Below are 5,616 nucleotides of genomic sequence, written 5' to 3' on the forward strand. Positions count from 1 at the left end.
TTTTTCCTGTGAATATATTCCGTTGGAAACGTTATTTGATCATGGATGTGTAAAATATTTCAGAAGAATCTACAAACATTTGGAATTCTTGATGTTTTAGATACCCAACTGGAAAGAGTTGGTGGAGATAGCTTTTCAACATTTAGTTTATTAAAATGATTAAGTACTTCATCAATTTGATCCACATAATTTTAAAAAATAAATGACAATGGCAAAGAAAAATTCTTATCAAATTAGAGTTGTGTACATATCCAAATGGAAGAGGTGAGATAGCAATTCGGCATTAATTTGCAGACGATAGATGGACATCTCTGAAATACAAAATTAGATAAATTCTTTGGGATAAATACAGTTCTTATGAATATATGTATATATAGTCTGATGGAGTTCCTTAAATGATTTTTCTAGACCTGTGTCATAAAGTAACACAGTGAAAGTGTAACAAAATACTCTCGTTGTCTATATTATCCTGATGGATGGTCATTTATGAAGTATGTCCTAAAAGAACAATTAGAAACAAATGAAATTCTCACCTTTTTCATATCTTAAAGAAGAGTTGTTAGTAAATGTCCTGTACTCCAAAGCTTAAGATAAACATTTGGTAAGAACAATGGAAAAGAGTCCGAGGAAATGACAATCGTGTGGTTATGTATATCCAAGTTAAAGACAGATATTCAACATCTGAGGTAGAGGTGTTGGTTAGATAAAGTGAATCATAAAGCTCAATGTATCATTTGTTTGTTTAATTTTCTTTTTAAGGAAGATTCTGTCCGTCAGACTTACGAAATTCTTTGTCAGATATATATATCCGGTGAAGATGACAGAAAATGAGCAGTGAATACCAGGCTGAGGCGTTGACGAGATCTCCTAGGTTTCTAGGTCGTAGTTTAGCGATAACTGGCTGTATCGCGAACCGATTGTTCCAACCGAAGACAGGATGAGATTTTCATCATTCGTTTTTAGCAATGTCCAACTTGGGTCAGTATTATAACAGCCAGAGCACGAATTGTAAACGTCACGATGGGGGGAATCAGCACGGGCGCAAATATTTGTAACGGTAGTAGGGAGAGAGAGAGAGAGAGAGAGAGAGAGAGAAGAGGGGGAAAAGAGAAGGTTGGTTAAAGGGCGAGAAAAAGAGAGAAATAGAGAGAGGGTAAGGGTGAAAAAGAGCAAGAGAGAAAGAGTGGGTGAAGAGAAATTGAGTGAGAGAAAGAAAGGAAGGGGAGAGAAAAAATAAAGAAAAAGAGGGACAAGAATGTTGTGCAGGGGAAAGTGTGTTACAGAGAACGAGAGAAATAAAGAGGAGTATGAAGTTCAAAGCAAAATTGGTGAAAGAGGGAGAGAGTACGAGAGAGAGGGAGAGATAGAGAGAGAGTGACAGAGAAAGATGAAGAGGGAGGAAGTGTAGGAGAGAGATAGAGAGAGAGAGAGAGAGAAAGCGGTGGGGGTGGGTAGATTAGAGAGATGAAGAGTAAAGAAGAATCGAAAGGATAAAAGACAAAGTTGACCGCGGCGATATTAGAACTCAGAACGTAAAGAGCTGGAAGAAATGTCGCTAATGATTATGTCCGGCGCGTCAGCGATTCTGCCAGCTAAGAAAAAAAATAGAGGCTATGAAATAAAAGGAAAAGGACGAGAAAGGGAAGAAGAAGAAAATAATAGCAAAGTGAAGAAGGAAAAAAGATATATTATAATTAGTTTTACTATATTAATAAATATATTTTCGTTCAAATATTTTGGATATTAGCGAACCAGTGTATTTTTAGAATCATCAGAGCATGGGGATTCAATGTTGGCTGTTGTACAAACTCATCTACGGCTGCCATGTTGGATTTGCAAAATAGCCACCATAAAATACATATTTTGCTTTATTTTGGCTTCTAGTCAATCTTGAAACTTAAATATTCTAATCTTAAGTGTTTAAGGTCAACGAACTTAATTAAGGCCTCAAAACAATGCTCATGATTATAGAATCGCAACAGACGAAGGTAGCTGAAAACCATTGCCTTTATATTTGTAATATAGCTGTACTATTTAACATCTGTTGCAAGTCCTTTGAAATTATAGCCATATGTTTATAAAGCAAGAAAGCAGCCTTGTTAGTCAACAGGTTGAACTATAAGTTTTATATGCAGGATATACTAAGTCGATATCATTTAGGAATATATTTTTACAGATCTTCATAATTAAGTGATATTTCATATGATAAAAGCATCCCATAGATATGCTTTTAAGATATGTGCCTTTCACAATCTCGTATTTGTTTCTTCATTGTTTTCTGTTTCAACGTAAAATGAGTCAACTAACGTAATCGAAATATGCCGTCAACACCTGGAGACCGTCAGTGTTGGCCAAAATTAGTAACTGTGATCATTGTCCCAGGTTTCTTTGCCATCTATTAGACAAACACCATTTCATCTACAACTGCAAGTTTTGAACTTTCAGAGGGCTGACGATGTTTCTTATTTTACAGATGCTTGTACATTCTGAAAAGTTTCATTGTTTTTTTTTCCTAGGCAACGTATGAGGCTTGATTCGTTAGCACATGGAAGAATTGACAACCAATGCTTCAGGTGGAACCAGTGTAAACTCGCCGTTCCCGAACGTATTCTCCTGATCGATGTCTCAGTTTGATCTGATTAACTATAAGCCAATTATAAAATTCTTTTGTTTCTTTCAGACTCACAGATCGACACTGATCTTGTCTGTTTGTTACTGTTTCTCCTGGGTAGAATATGGCATTGTTCTGCTTTATGAATGATGTCAACAAACTAACATTATCACTGATACATTCGAAAAAGTACTCTTCATACAGAAAGTGGCCAGAAAGAGTACGAAAACGTGTTCTTCTTGTCCACTTTTGTGGACATTTTCTTGAATAACATAAGCGCGAGTCGTTCAATTGTAAAGCCGATTACCTTTTACAACAAAGGAATTTCCGTGACTCAGTCTGGCTACTTTGATCTTGCTGACGGCATCTTACTCTTTCTTGATTACCTGATTGTCCTTTATGGTGTTCTTGTGGTTTATGAACAGTGATGACAAATTAATCTTAGATCTCCGTGAGAAGCGTGACATCTCTGATATGGCCATCAAATACCGCTGTCGCGCGTAGGCATTAGAAGATATAGAATTAACCCAGAGTGTATCTTCATGATCCTGCTTAATTGTTCTCGTACGTAGCCTGTACTGATGTGTCATGGAAAATGCTTATTTACCAAGCCTGAATCTTCATCGTCCTATTTAGTTGTTCACATGCGTGTTCTGCTCCAATAGAGAGAGAGAAAGTTTCTCATTTTATCGTGGCAGATATTTTCCCATCCTAATGTTCACACCAAGTTTTCGAAACACTTTTCAACTTCGGAAATACGAGTAGATATCTTGTCTTTGGAAACACAGAATAAACATCGAATGAAAAGTTTAGAAGAGTTTTATCAATCAGTGGCATATATCCGCCTTGTTACCGCTTGACTCTGGAAAAATAAAAAGTTCTGAAAGTGAACTAAGTGTTAAAACTAGAAGTCTAAAGATGCAACTAGTGTTTTTTATTACCCAGGAAATATAGGATTAGCTTACTTAATTAAATTTCTATGTTGACTAGAAACCGAGATAGGACAAATTATGTTTCTTATAGTGGCCATTTTGAAAAGGAAAATGGCGACCAAGCAGCTATATACGCAAGTATCATTTTTATTTTTTTAATTTTCTGTGCTCTGAAGATTTCAAAAATGTAGTTTTGCAATTCTCCAAAATTTTGAACGAAAAAATATCATGAATCTGACTATTATGAAAGAAACAGTGCAGATATCTTTTCCATACTATGTAAACCCCGCCTCTCTACTTTTTTTTTTTGTAATTTTTCGTCGTAATGTTCTCCCCGTTCGTCACCCTTGCAAAAATAAAAGAAATGTTGCATAAATGCCTTAATGTATTTATTTACAGCTCTTTATGTTCTGAGTTCAAATCCTCCTAATGTCAACTTGATCCTTCATCCCTGCAGGGGACGAAATAGAGGTGGGTCTTACACCATATGAAAAGATAACAACAGCATATACGGAAAATAAAATGAAATGTAAGTATGTAATGCATATATCCCCACCAAAAAAGACGACAGTTATTAGTAGGAGACAGTCAAGAGATTCCAACAGATCTAGGATTATCTCGAATACCAAGAGAAAGTATCCTTCTAGTTTGTGGTCTTTGGCTTACAGTCGCATATTCTCATATTTAGGGCACGCTGAATTCCCCAGCACTGAAGTAAAATAAATAAGAAGAGATGCGATACATCTGTCTGAGCAAGCAACAACATTGCTATGTGTTTCTAGTACGGATATTTACCTAAACATCAAAGGCAAATATAGTGTTTGTCTTCATAAAACGATTTGTTTTTTTTTTTTTTCAATCATTTTCTTTTTTCTTTATTGTTTTATTTTGAGTCGTGAATCACATATTCCGGTGGATTATACGTTGTTAGCTAATAAATACCTGGCTATCTCTCATAACACTCAATGTGTATATGAGTGCGTTTTTGTGTGTGTTGGTATGTTTGCGTGTGAATACACTCACGTAAAAAGGATTCATTGTGGACAGACATTCGGAAAGAGGGCTTAGTTATCTCTACGTTCCTTACGAATGCTTAAACAGGGATTTCAACAAGTGCTAAGATTTTCAAGTGCAGCTAAACTTTAGAGAAAATAAAAAAATAAAAAAATTGATAAAAGCAAAAAAGTATTTTGGTTTATTTTTCTTTTCATGTCAAAAGAGAAATTTACAAAGTATAAATAGAAAAATTAAAATGGCTAAAGTAAGCAGACGGTTAACAGTAATATCAACGATGGTCAAATGAGTGCATCACAAGAATGTTATAGTTTTATTGAAACGTTCCAAGGCAAACATTTACTCTCAGAGGAAAACGTAGGAAAAGGATGATTCTAAAGTGCAGACGACTTCCTGAATTAAAGGCTATCTCAGGGATTTGAGATGCTGCCATTTTTAATTTACCGTTTACTTAATTATTAAATGTACAGTAAGCATTTTACACTTTTGGCAGGCTGGAGAGGCAGTTTAAAATAAAAGCATATCTAAACAGTAAACAAAAACCATATAAATATTTTTCAATTAGTGCAAGATCGTATTTTATTTTTGTTTTCAAAACTGTCTTTACTTTGGGACATCTGTTGTTTAGGATGCCGTTATTTCAGAATTTTGCCATAGACTCCATCTTCACGATGAAAATTTATGATTAATTTTATTCATTCTCATACTCTTCAAGTGAATTATGGGATTATAAGTTATATTACTTCGGTTTTCACTGGTCCATGCCTGTTAATGATTCTTTAAATTAGTTTTTCTTATCATTATCATACAGAAAATTTAGGCTGCGTGGTGGCAGAATCGTTAGCATGTAGTACAAAATACTTAGCAATATTTCTTCCGGTTCTTTACGTTCTGAGTTCAAATTCTGCCGATTCTCAATTTTAATATGTATATTGACTAACACACAGCAACAGTTGGATCGTAATAACGGAACGAGCAGATGTGCTTCAAAAGGAAACAACTAGAATTTACCCTAACTACCTCTCTCTCTCTATATATATATATAAGCATTGGTACCTT

The sequence above is a fragment of the Octopus bimaculoides genome, chromosome 11 (assembly GCF_046866305.1).
Source record: "Octopus bimaculoides isolate indiv1 chromosome 11, ASM4686630v1, whole genome shotgun sequence".
NCBI classification, from domain to species: Eukaryota; Metazoa; Mollusca; class Cephalopoda; order Octopoda; family Octopodidae; genus Octopus; species Octopus bimaculoides.